The sequence below is a fragment of the Camelus ferus genome, chromosome 10 (genome assembly GCF_009834535.1).
Source record: "Camelus ferus isolate YT-003-E chromosome 10, BCGSAC_Cfer_1.0, whole genome shotgun sequence".
Lineage (NCBI taxonomy): Eukaryota > Metazoa > Chordata > Mammalia > Artiodactyla > Camelidae > Camelus > Camelus ferus.
In genome coordinates, this window is record NC_045705.1 from 54,909,821 (window position 1) to 54,922,533 (window position 12,713).

General features: G+C 48.6%; 1 protein-coding gene across 1 annotated transcript in view; it reads left to right on the forward strand.

The window, feature by feature from the left end:
• The first annotated feature begins 5,593 nt into the window (after positions 1–5,593).
• The window catches only part of DCHS1 (dachsous cadherin-related 1), a 33,948-nt gene continuing 26,828 nt past the window's right edge, over positions 5,594–12,713 (forward strand). The window contains exon 1 of the mRNA XM_032489151.1: positions 5,594–5,885. The gene's annotated coding sequence lies outside the window, so the exon portion shown is untranslated. The remainder of the gene's footprint in view (positions 5,886–12,713) is intronic.

Genomic DNA, 12,713 nt, shown 5'->3' on the forward strand with positions numbered 1-12,713 from the left:
TTGGACATCCCAGAAGTAGGACTGCTGGATCATATGACAGTTCTATTTTTAATGTCTTAAAGAACCTCCATACTGTTTTCTATAGCAGCCTTACCAGTTTACATCGCCACCAGCAGTGTACAAGGATTCCCTGTTTCTCCGCATCCTTAACAGCATTTGTTATGGCTTGTTTTTTGATAACAGCCATCCTAACAGATGTAAGGTGATATCTCATTGTGGTTTTGATTTCAATTTCCCTGACAATCAGTGATGTTGAGCACCTTTTTATGTACCTGCTGACCATTTGTATATCTTCTTTGGGAAAATGTCTATTAAGGTCATTTGCCCATTTTTAAGTTGAGTTATTTGGTTTTTTGCTCTTGAGTTGTATGAGTATTCCTTGTATATTTTGGATATCAACTCTTTAGCAGATACATGCTTTGCAAATATTTTCTCCCCTTCCATAGGTTGCCTTTTTGTCGATAGTTTCCTTTAATGTGCAGAAGATTCTCAATTTGGTGTGGTCCCACTTGCTTACTTTTGCTTTTATTCCCTTTGCTTTTAGTGTCAAATCCAAAAAGTCATCATTAAGACCGATGCCAAGGAGTGAGCCCCCCATGTTGAAGTTCTTCTAGGAGTTTTATGGTTCGTCTTAGTGTTCAAATCTTTAACCCACTCTGAGTTGATTTTTGGTTATGTTGTCAGATAAGGATCCAGTTTAATTCTTTTGTCCATGGATATCCAGTTTTCCCAGCAGCATTTATTAAAGACACTATCTTTTCCTCATTGTGTATTCTTGGAACCTTTATTGAAAATTAATTGATCATACACATAGTTTTATTTTGGAGTTCCCTATTCTGTTCCATTGATCTTTGTGTCTGGTTTTTATGCCAATACCATACTGTTTTGATTGCTGCAGCTTTGTAGTATTGTTTGAAACCAGGACGTGTGATGCCTCCAGCTTTGTTCTTCTTCCCCTCCTCTCTTTGAATCATTATGATCATTAGCCGTATCTTAATTTCAAAATCTAATGGAGACCTATCAGACTTCATCTTACTGAAGTATTTTTACTCTGTTGACAACTCTAATTCTAGTAGCTGTTTTCTTCCTCAACTTCTATGATAACCCACTGGACACTATTCTCTTGTTCAATTCTTACCTTGTTGGTTGCTTCTACCCAATTTCATGGCTTTTCTTTTGTTACCTACCCTTAAAGGCTGCCCAGACTCTCTTCTCCCTACATGTTCTTTGTAGGTAACCACATCTGTTCTCATGGTTCCACTTAACCACTGTAGACTGATAGACTGATGTCTCCAAAATATCTATCCTCAGCTCAACTGAGTTCCAAATTTTATACTCAACCATCTATTAGACATCTTCATTTGGATATCTCACATACATCTTACTAGGTTCCAGTCTTTTTTTTTCCAATGATTGTTTAGAACTCAGTTGTAGATTTGTCATAGTCATGAGGAGAGGCAAGCTCGTGGTCCTACCACTCCACCATCTTGACTGGAAATCCCTGGATATCTCACGTACATCTTAAAGTCATCATGTCCAAAACCAAATTCATGGTCATATTTCTCTTCTCTCAAACCTGTTCATATTTTTTACCCCTCAACATCATGAGTAACATCATTAATGTATGACCCAGGAAGATGGAAGACATTTTACAATCCTCCTGTTACCATTCTTCACTTTCCAGTTAGCCACAAAGTACTGGAGTTTTATCTCTGTAACTTCTCTCATATCTTACTTCTCTTTTCTACACTAACTTAGTTTAGACCCTTGTTATAAGCTGAACAATTGAAACTGACTCTTGTCTGTTCTCCTTTGAACCTCAGTATTGCCCCCAAAATGATGCTGATGTCACATAACCTGATCATTTTATTTCCCTTATTAAACCTTACAAAGTTTCTTCAGAACCTGGGCTCTTTGCATAATATATAATATCCTCCATGATTTGGCCCCATTTACCTTTCTTATTTTCTCCTTTCACACTAGTCCATATGCCCTACGCTCTAGCCAAGTCAATGTACTCAGGAATCACCACCACTTACCATGTACACACCAACCTCCATGGCCAAAGGCTATTTTCCTTCATGCTCTTGTGACTCTGAATGTGGTGCTGTTTACTCTGACTGAAAGTTCTTTCTCCAACTTTTCCCTCTGCTATGCTTCTACTCACCCTTCAAGATCCAGTCCCACTGTCATCTTTGTGACACCATTTGCTGACGTCCCAACCGTGGGTTGGGTTAGGAATCCTCTCTATGCACACAATCCCATGTTTTCCTCTATCACTGTCATACAACCCAGAGCCAATGTATAGATCTGTCTTCAAAGAGCTTACTGTGAGCTCCTTAGTCATATCTTAACCATGTGTCAAGTAGAAAATTGGCACATAGCGGGCACTTATTTGTGTCTCCAATAAATACAAGGAAGTAAGAAAATTTAGGTTTTCCAATTTGAAAAACTCTCTGGTCCCCTAAAACACCTGTCCCCTCTCCCTGCTATAGGTCTCTCTCCTTCCCTATAGTCAAGCCTCTGTAAAGAACAGGCTCTACCCCATGTGTTCAGTTCCTCACACCTTACTCAGCTCCTTCACTGAGTGCTGACTAGTTTCCACCCCTACCACTCCACCTACCTGTTGTCTCCCAGGTCACCAGTGGTCTCCCTCTGGCCAAATCCAATGGTCACTTTTCAGTCCTTGTCTCCTTGGCCTCCTCTGTGTCATTCAACCCTGATGAACATTCCCAGCTTCATGACTTCTTTTGTGGCCTTTCCCTTGGCTTCAGTGGTGCCACTTCCTCCCTTTCTTCTCCCTCAGTTGCCACTCCTTCTCACTCTCCTTTGAAGGCTGCACCTCCTCTTCTCAACCTTTAAGTGTTGGAGCTTCTCAGGGTTTGCCCTAGCCCCCCTTCTCTTCCCAATGTGTATGCTAAGAAATCTTACACACTCCCTTAGCTTACACTTCCATCTGTCATACAAGCCAACCCAAATCTCCCAAAGAGAAAACCCAAAAAGCTTTTTGACCAACCTGAAAATGTATACCTTCAGGGATGAGGATGAAACAACCAAAACTCTACTTTTATCAGTTAATAGGCTTTATTATACATATATTTAAATTCATATATAAAAATATTTATAAATATTACATTGATTTATAAACACTGCCATTCTCCTAATTTAGTAAACAATTTAACGAATATTTTTAATAAGCATCCTCCAAAGCAGTGTCTTTCTCATTATAAGGGTCACTTTTTCAGCCATGGTACTCATTTCCTAGAACAGATGACCATCTCTTCAGTCTAAATGAAGAATTTGGGGGAGGACACAGCATAATTTGAATCCGCATATGATGTAGTCATTGGAAACTTTATCCCAAGTCACAAGTCCCATTTGCATCACACTAGGGCAGCTGGTTTTTGGCATGCATCCTACAAGAATATATCCATGACCTCTTAAAATCACTTAATGTTTTTGCCCTTTAAAAATAAATTTTAATTGTTATTTTAGTAGTGAAGTATAATATTCACACAGAAGATTGCCCAAGTCCTAAGTATTTGGCTCAATGAATTGTCACAAAATGAAACACCCATATAACATCATTCAAGTCAAGAAATAGAACATTTCCAGCAGCCTGGAAACCCCTCCCAAGTACTTCTGTATTACTTTTTAAAGCAGTCTTTATAAAGCAGATTTAGAAACATCCAACACATGCAGTTGTGAGGCCATATTACCAGAAATAGTTATCAAAGCTGTGTTAAATTTCTTCGACTATGGATTCTGTGGCAAGTGTATAAAGACATCCAAAATAGCATTGTTGAGGATATTTTGGGTCTTGCCCAAAGAGTAAAAATAGCATTTATGGAGTGTTTACTATGTGCCAGGTACAAAGTACTTTACATATGTTAAATAATTTAAACTTAGCCCCACTTTATAGATGAGAAAACTGAGGCAGAGACAGGTTAAGTAACTTTCCAAAAGCCACACAGCTTGTAAAAGGCAAGGTCTGGACCCCAAGCTAGGCAGTCTGGCTCCAGAGTCCAGAAGCTTAGTCACCATACCATACTGTCCCATCCAGTGGTTTGTTGTTCAAAATAAAGTAAATGAGAGCAAACCCTGTAATATGAGAGACTTTGTAAGGACTCAAATATAAGGTTACTCCCTCTTTCCTGAGGGATTATTTTGGAAAAACAAAACAGCAAAAACCTCACCCTATATTCAAGCTTATACGGTATTTGCAGATGACTCCCAAATATTTATGTCCATCCCAGACCGCTCTTCTAAGCTGCAGCCCTACCTACCCAACAGGCACTTCAAAGTCGGCAGCCCAAATCAAAAGTCATCATCTTTCTAAATCAGCCCCTTGCAAGCTCCTCCCGCTCCTTTTGTCCAACACAGTAAATGTCACCACCATTCACCCAGCTGCCCAAACCAGAAACCTGGATGTTACCAAGGACTCCAGCCTCTTCTCTCCGTTTCAAAACCTCACTCCCTTCTGCTTTAACTGAAACTGTGTCCTCCCTCCGAAGTTCTGATATCTTTGTATCATTTGCACATGTCTCAAGTCCACAATAACTTTGGGCTCACGACCTATACTCAATCATAAGAAAGGATAGAAAGGGAGGGGTCAAAAAAGCTCTTCTAGCACTCTGTGCCTCTCTCTGATTTCACTTCTTCCCATTCTCTCTCTCAGTTGGCCCCTCCAGCCCCTTCCTACCTCCCTGCCCAGTTTCCATCTCATTTCCCTTTTCTGGGGAGTATATCCTGAGTGAGACCACCATCCCCAAACCTCTCCGTTCCAATACCCTCCATCTGGAGTCTCAACTTTGGGATGAAAGGGGAAGTGAGGAAAGACGAACTCCGCGAGGAAGAAGGGAAAAGGAATAAAGAGCATGGGGTAAACAGAAGTGACTAGGAGGAGGGAATGGAGAGATTAAGATGGAAGAAGAGGATGAGGAAAGAGGGATGAGAGAAGGGAACCGGGACTAAGGTGGAGGCAAAGGGATGTGGGGAGGAGACGGGGAGAAAGGGACGGGAGAAGGGGTTGGGGAGAGAGAGATGAAGAGAAGAGGTGGGGAAACAGGGAGAAGGGCAGGCAAAGGACATGGGGAGAATTTGGTGTCGAGAAGAGACTGAGAGAGGATCGGGGAGAAGGGATGGAGACAAGGGGGTGGAGAGGAAAGGACGGGGAGATGGGGGAGGAGAAGAGGGTAGGGAGAAGGGAGAGGGGAATGGAGAGAAGAGGGTTGGGAGGGAGGGGGAATAGGACAGTGAAGGAGAAGAGGGGACGCTCGGGGAGGTGGGGGGGGGGGAGAAGATGGAAGAGCAGGACTAGGAGGAGGGGAGAGGATGCAGAGAACGGGATGGGAGGAGGGGACGGGGCGCCTGGACCGGGAGAAGGGAAGAGAACGGGGACGAGGGGACGGCGCGGCGCTGGGGCAGGATCCGGCCCAGGACTGGGTCCGGGAAGTCGAGGGGCGGAGGGAGGACGGGCGGGCACCGGGGGGGCCGCGGCGCGGAGCACGGGTAGGGGCGGAGGCGGGGGCTCGCGGGCGGAGGGGCGGGGGCTCGGGTTACCGCGCGGAGGGCGGGGGAGGGGAGGGGAGGGGAGGGGGCGCGGGGCCGCGGTGGCGAATCTCGCTTGCTCCGCGGGGCGGCTGTGGAGGAGGCGGCGCCCCGGCGGCGGCGGCGGCGGCGGCGGCGGCGGCGGACGGACCGACCGACGGGCGGGGGCGCGCGGACCGACGGCCGGCCGCCCGCCTGGAGCTGCTCGAGGGCCGGGAGACAGCGGCGGAGGACGATGCGCGGCCCCAGGCCCCGCGCGGGCGGGCGCTGCCCGGGGGGCTGACCGCGCCGGACGGCGCCCCAGGACCGGGCGAGGGAGCCCGCGCCGCGCGGAGGTCAGTGCCCGCGGCCGCCCGGCCCGTCCGGCCGCGCCCGCCCGGCCCGCCGGCCTCTCCCGGGCGGCGGCGGCGGCGGCGGAGCCGGGGGCTTTGTTCTGAGCCGGAGACAATGGGGGAGGGGGGCCCTGGGCCTGCGGGACGAGGGCGAGCGTGAACGTGAGCGTGGGGGCAGGGCCTGGGGGTCTTTGTGTGCGTGTGTCATCGAGTCGGGTGTGTGGCGGTGTGAGAGTGCCGGGGGTGTGGGCAGGGTGTGTGTGTGCTTCTCCGAGTGTGAGTGTGAGTGCGAGCGCATCGGCTGAGTGTGAGTCAGTGCGTGTCTCTGGGAAGTTGTGTGTCCTTGTGTAAGTGTCTGGCCGTGTGTGTACGTGCGTGTCACTCCGAGGGTGTATGGGTCAGAAGGAGTGTATGTCATGGTGAGCCAGTCCCTGTGAGGGAGTGTGTGTGTATGTATGTGTGTGTGTATGTATGTGTGTGTGTATGTGTGTGTTGCCCGCGTCTATGGGAGCCATGTGTCAGAATGTGGAGGATGGGTGTGTGACAGATACAAACTGAGAGAGACAAAGAAACTGAAGGGGGAGAAGTAAAGAGAAACAGAAGAGAGACAGGCGAAGCCCAAACTGGAGATCTGTCACCCAGACTGGTGTTCTGAGATTGTGTCCAGGATGCCTAGATCAGCATCCTGTGCAGGGGATGGAGGGAGGTCACCAGGCCTGGTCCCACGTGGAGGGGGTGGGGAAAGGGAGGTCTAAAAGCACAATGAACTCAGTGTGGCGTGGGCTGGGCCCACAGCCACAGGGTCATAGGCCAGAAAAATATTGTTGCTTATGTCAACTTCTCAAATACCCACAGGGGACACAGTCATAGCCCTACTCAACTCACTGGGGACACAGTCCCAGGCAGCACACATCCACAAGAGATGCCTTAACAGCCATTACACACCCCCAGGAAGCCCTGTCAGAGCCAACACATATTTACAGAAGGTGCTCTCAAAACAGCACACACCCACAGCGGAAATGGTGCAGCCAACTCATTCCCACAGGATCACTATCAAGGCTGACACATACCATGGGAAACACCGTTACTGCCAGCACCTTTCCGGAGACACTGCCCCAGCAGTACACATTCACTAGTTATACTGTCATGGCCAACCGATTCACCAGAGCTGCCTGTACATAGCAGGTGTCTCAGAGATCTGACACTAACAGGAGGCTATGTTGCAGTCACCCTTACCAACACCCGGTTGTACGACCCATAGGTGTCGTGCACGCACCACAGAATGAGCTGCTGAATAAACTCCCATTAACTTATGATGCTCACACCGTGGCTTCTTCTCACCCACAGATCTCCCAGGCTTACCCTCTGGTTCCCTGAGAACTTGGGGACCTGGATCAGTCTTCTCCTCACCCTGTATCCTGCCATGGTTCTAAGTGTCCCTCCACATATAGCCTCACAGTTTCCTGAGCTCTTTAACTCCTGTTACCTACTTCTTCCCTCCCAGGACCACTCTGTAGGACTGGTCATCTCTAAAATTCTAAACTCCTGCATTTCACTCTGCCTACAGCCTCCTATGCCCCACCAGGCCCCAGCTCCTATTCCACTGACTCTTCCACCTCATAATGACCCCTTGCCCTTGAGCTCTTTACTTTCTCCTAATCTGCCCCCTTTCTGGCTTTATGCTCTCCTTCCAGGTTATACGCCCAGGACCATCACTTCAGTCACTCCTTGGCCACTCTTTGTTCTGTTGTCCGTGAGACCACCGGCCCACAAAGTCTCAACCCTAGCTGGAATGATTCCTCAACCACACCAAGTGATGCTTCTATAAATTCATGCTTCTATAAATTACACCCTCAACTGGGCCCTCCATAAATAAATAAATAGATGAAATGTTTTCTAGTTTTTCACATCCCTTAACCTTTGCACATCCTTCATTGTTTTCAGCCCATTAATTAGCCCATTGGTTCATTCATTCAGCAAACACCTGTTAAGCACCTGTCTATCTGTGCCAGGCAAGTGGTAGGTACTGGCAGCACAAGGGAGAACAAAATGGGTGTGGTCCTTGCCCTTATGGAGCTTACAGGCTGTGGGGTGAGTGCTGTCACATGGCAGCACTTAGCAGGGAGACCTAACACTCATAGAGAGGCCAGGAGAGGCCTTTAGAGGGAAGTGGCATTTAAACTGGAGCTTGACAGATAAAGTGGGAGTCTGCCAAGCAAAGGAGAGGTGGAGGTGAGATGGAGTGGGTGGAGAATATTCCAGCAAGGGAGCAGCAGTGGGGAACCCACATGCAAGAAAGCATTGTATGTCTGAGGGGAAAAGCAATCCAGTGAGCCTGGCTCTAGTAGCAGCACGGGAAGGGAGGCCACAGTCTGGGGAGATAATGGTGGTTAGTTAGGTCGTGCAGTTCTTGTAGGTCATGTGAGAAACCCAGGAATAACGGAAAGTCACCGAATCACCTGAAGCTGTCTTATGATATGAGGAAGTACCCCACTGACAGCAGTGTGGAGACTGGAGGGAGGGGTCTGAAAAAAAGGGGATCCTGGGCTGTTGCAGGAACCCAGGAGTGGGTAACACTGGTTGAAACTGGAGGAGAGGCGTCAGAGAGGGAGGAAGTAGATGGTTCCAGAAATTCTTTAGGCAGTGGGTCAGAATGACAGTCTGACAGAATGGACGTGGAGGTTGAAGGAGAGGGAGGAAGTATGGGTAGGCAGCCTAGTCTGTTCATTCACTCAGAAAATCGAGGCCGTCCGGTTTGAATTTCCCCAAATCCCATCCCCTCCTTCCTCCATGGGGACCTCACTCGCTCTAAGTCCTATCCATATGTCTCCCTCTATACCCATCCCTCCCTTGAGCACATGAAGAGCCTCCAGTCTCTCCGCTCTTAACCCTGTAATACCTGACTAGCTAAGTGGCTCTCTCATTTTGCTTCACTGCTGCATTTTGTGAAAGGGTCTCCTGCACAGAGCTGTTCCCACTGCCTCACCTCCCGTTTCCTCCTGCCCCCTCCAGTGTAACTGCTCTCCCTAACGGAAAGTGACCTCTTACCTGCCAAACTTAGGGGCTCTTTTCAGAAGTCCTTAGCTGCTTGACCTCTTGGCAGGGTCTGACATTGTTGACTGTTTTTTTCTCTTTGAATCATTCTTGTCTTAGGGCTTCTGAGCCATCATTTTATTATGCTGTCAGCATATAATGAGTTCTGTCATGTGCCAACCACACTGCTAGGTTATGGGAATACTGTGATAGGAGACACTGTTCCTGCCCTCAGGGAGGGAGACAGGCAAATAAACAGGTGATTACAGTAGGGGGTCTGTGCATCTCAGAGCTCCTCCTGGCTGTTCCTTCTCAGTCAGCTTTGAGGGCTCCTTTGGGTGGCTCCTAAATGTTACTGTTTGTTAGGGTTCTGGCTTGGACCTTCTTATTGTGTCACTGTATACACCCCTCTGAGTGATCTGTCTCATTCATTTCCATGGCTTTAATTGTCATCTATAAAGCTTGATGACTCCCAAATATCTCTCTTCCAAACCTCTCTTCTGACCCCCAGACCTGCATATTTACTTCCTACCTGATCTGATATAGCTCATAAGCCTCTTAACATGTCCAGACCTGAACTCATCATTCCTTCCTCCTTCAAACCATGATCCCTACTCAGTTATCAAGCTTCAAACCTAAAAATTAACTATAGCTGCTCCTTTCCCCTCATGTCCTTAACCCAGAAAATCATTGGGGTTACCTCCATTGTTGGATCTACCTCCTTTCCAGCTGTCTGTGGTAGTCCATTCCCTTTTCTCATGGCCTCAGCTACTGCCTGCATCTCACCGTCTTTTCTCATGAGTTGCTGCAAGAGCCTCCTAACTTGTCTCCCTGGACGTCTACTCTTTTGCCTTCCAATCCAGTCTTCTCATTGCAGCAAGAAGGATCTCCCTAAAGTGCAAATGTAGCCATGTCATTCCCTGCTCAGCATTCTTCGCTATCCTTCCACTGTCTTGGGCGAGATCTCTGCTTTAAGGAGGCTCAGGAGATCTGTCATGATCTGACTTCCCCCCACGCTCCCCAGCCTCATCACCTGTCCCATTCCTGTAGCTCCCTCACATTGCAAGTTCCAGCCATATTGAATTCCTTATAGTTACCCAGAGACACTGCATTCTTCCACGCTTCTGGCCCTTTGCACATACTGCTTTCTGCCTGAAAAGCCCTTTATTCCATTCTTCTCCTGGCTAACCCGTTCCCATCCTTAGATCAAGTTTCAAACCCTGCCTCTCTGACCACGAGGCAACCTTGGGATCCTCTTGTCTCACTGTTGTCATTGCCTCTTCCCTTTCTGTCTCTCTGCCTGAGCTGGGACCCCCTTAATGGCAGGGCTGCGTATTATTCATCTTCATGTCCCCTGGGCCCCTCTGCAGACGCTTGGCGAGGAACAGATGAATGAATGATTGAGGCACCTCACAGCGCCTCCCTTACCCTCATTCACTCTTCAGAAGACTGATACGTGGTGTCAGCTGCACATACAATTGAGGCATTTCCACCCCTGCCCACTTACCCCACTGGAGACATTTCCACTCCCCTCTCACAAGTTATCCTTCCTCACCCAACGCTCTCTCCTCTTCTCTCCCTCTCACCTGGGCTTCTCTTTTCCTGAATCCTCTTCCTTTCCCTTCTCTGTACTTTATTTCTCTTTCATTCCGTTAACAAATATTTAATGAGCACCAGAAATTTGCAGATCCACATCTACTGGGCCATGTGCCTATTTGGGCTCTTGGAGGAAGTGGAAGACGAGGAAGCTGTGACATGCCATCAGGCCACAGGACTACGGTCCTTGCCACCTGCTCTACTCCACCAGGCCCCCTTCTCTGGAGGTGCCATAGGCTGCTCCTTCCGCTAACACCCCCTCACGTACACCACTCTGCCCACCAGCTCCTGGCGCCCAGGCCCCTTGCCATGTCAGGGTCCCGTTCACTTGTGCCCTCTTCCTCTGCCTTCTGCCTATCGGCGGTAACAGAAGCAGGACTGGACTCTCTGCTGCCTGCAAGCAGAAGCCCCTCCCAGGGGTTCATACTGTTGGATCCCATCTTTTTCCTGGTTTCCTGCTGCCTGCCCCTTCCTTCAGCTCCAGGCTCCGTGTTTCCGGGTAACCCTCTGACTGCCAGGCACTTTCAGCCTCTGTCACCTAGGAGGAGCTTCTCAGTTCCTGTGTTCCCCGGTGAGAACGCTCCACCTGGAACCCCCAGGCCTGAGTCAGGGTCCTCTGTGTTCACTTAGCACACTACCGTGCCCTGTCACTCGTGTTTCTCTTTCTACGCTACTCAGTGGGAGGAGAGGTTTCCTCTCAGAGCCTAGAACACCCATATGCCTGGTGAGGAAGGAGGAAAGGGAGGAAAGGAAGGGGGAGCTACACCCCAGACCCTCCAGCCACGCCGTTGACCACCTGGGAGACCTTAGCGTCTCTGAGATTCCCTTTCCTCAGGTGAAAGTGCAGGTAACAGTGGAGAGTTGTTTTGAGGATTTTGAAAGAAAACAACTATTAAGCGCTCAACTCTTAACTTGACTTCCAAGATCTCAGCCCCTCTACTACTCTCTCCTCCTCAACTTCCCATTTCCCCAGACTCATTCTTCCCTCTGCATCTCCAGCTTCTCTGCTAGCTGCAGCCTGACTGGCCTTCTCTGCAGCCCGGACTCCACTTGTCAGAGTCAGTTCCTAAGATCAAGCCTTGCTGCTCGTCCCACCACCCCTCGCTCCCTCTCCCTGCGCTGCCCATCCCTGCCCAGGCCTCCCTACCTGTGAACACCATGAAGGCAGGGACTCGATCTGTCCAGGTCACTGCTGTGTCTCCACTGCCTAGTGTGGTGTTTGGCACGTGGTAGGTCTTCAATAGATACTTATTGAGTAAATCTATTAATGAATCATTTTATACACACCATGGGCCCATCTCTCCTCCTTCTTTCTTTGTCTCCTGGAGACCTTCAAGCATCCTCTGGTCACTTTCCCTCTCTCAGCACATGACCCTGGGCTTACCCTACCCTATATGTGGACTGGTAACTGCCTCATCACCGATCATCTCCTCCTCTAACCCACCTTGTGCACACTGCTGGAGTTACTCTCCTGCTTAGAGCTCTGCTCAGTCTCCTTCCCCAATCTCTTGCCTGGCCGCTTATGTGACCCCTTATCAGGCCACTCCAAGCCCTCCAGCAGAGACGCAATAGTTTGGAACAGAAGGCACTAGCTTTGGAGTCCATTAGAGCTGTGTTCCAGATGTCTCTCTGCTACTCACTCTGAGCCTCAGTCTCCTCATCTGTACCCCAGAGTTACTGTGAGTGTCTGGCAGCTGACATTTATTGAGCACTTACTGCGTACCAGCCACCCTGCTAAGTTTTTTGTAGCATTCTTTCACTTAGCTCTCATATCAGCCATGTAAAGTAGACACTTTATTCCCCATTTTACAGAAGAGGGAACTCAGGCCTAGAAAGATTAAACAGTTTTCCCAGAATTACACTAAGTGGCAGAGAACTCGAGTCTGTCAGACAACAGAGCCCATCTTCTTAACCACTGTAATAACTGCTCATGCTTGCACACTTATAAAATGCTTACTGTGTGCCAGACACTGTTCTGACACAGTGTAGTATTATTATTGTCCCTATTTTATAGATGAGGAAATGGAAGCACTGAGAATTTAAGTGGCTTGCCCAAGGTTACACAGCTAACAAGTGTGACTCTGGGCAAAAACCGAGTTGGTTTGGCCCCAGAGTCCATGTCTTCTCCACTGTCCTGTCCTGCCTCCCCCTGGTATAGTGCCTCCCTTTCCTAGGAGTTAAATAAGCATGTGTTGATGAATG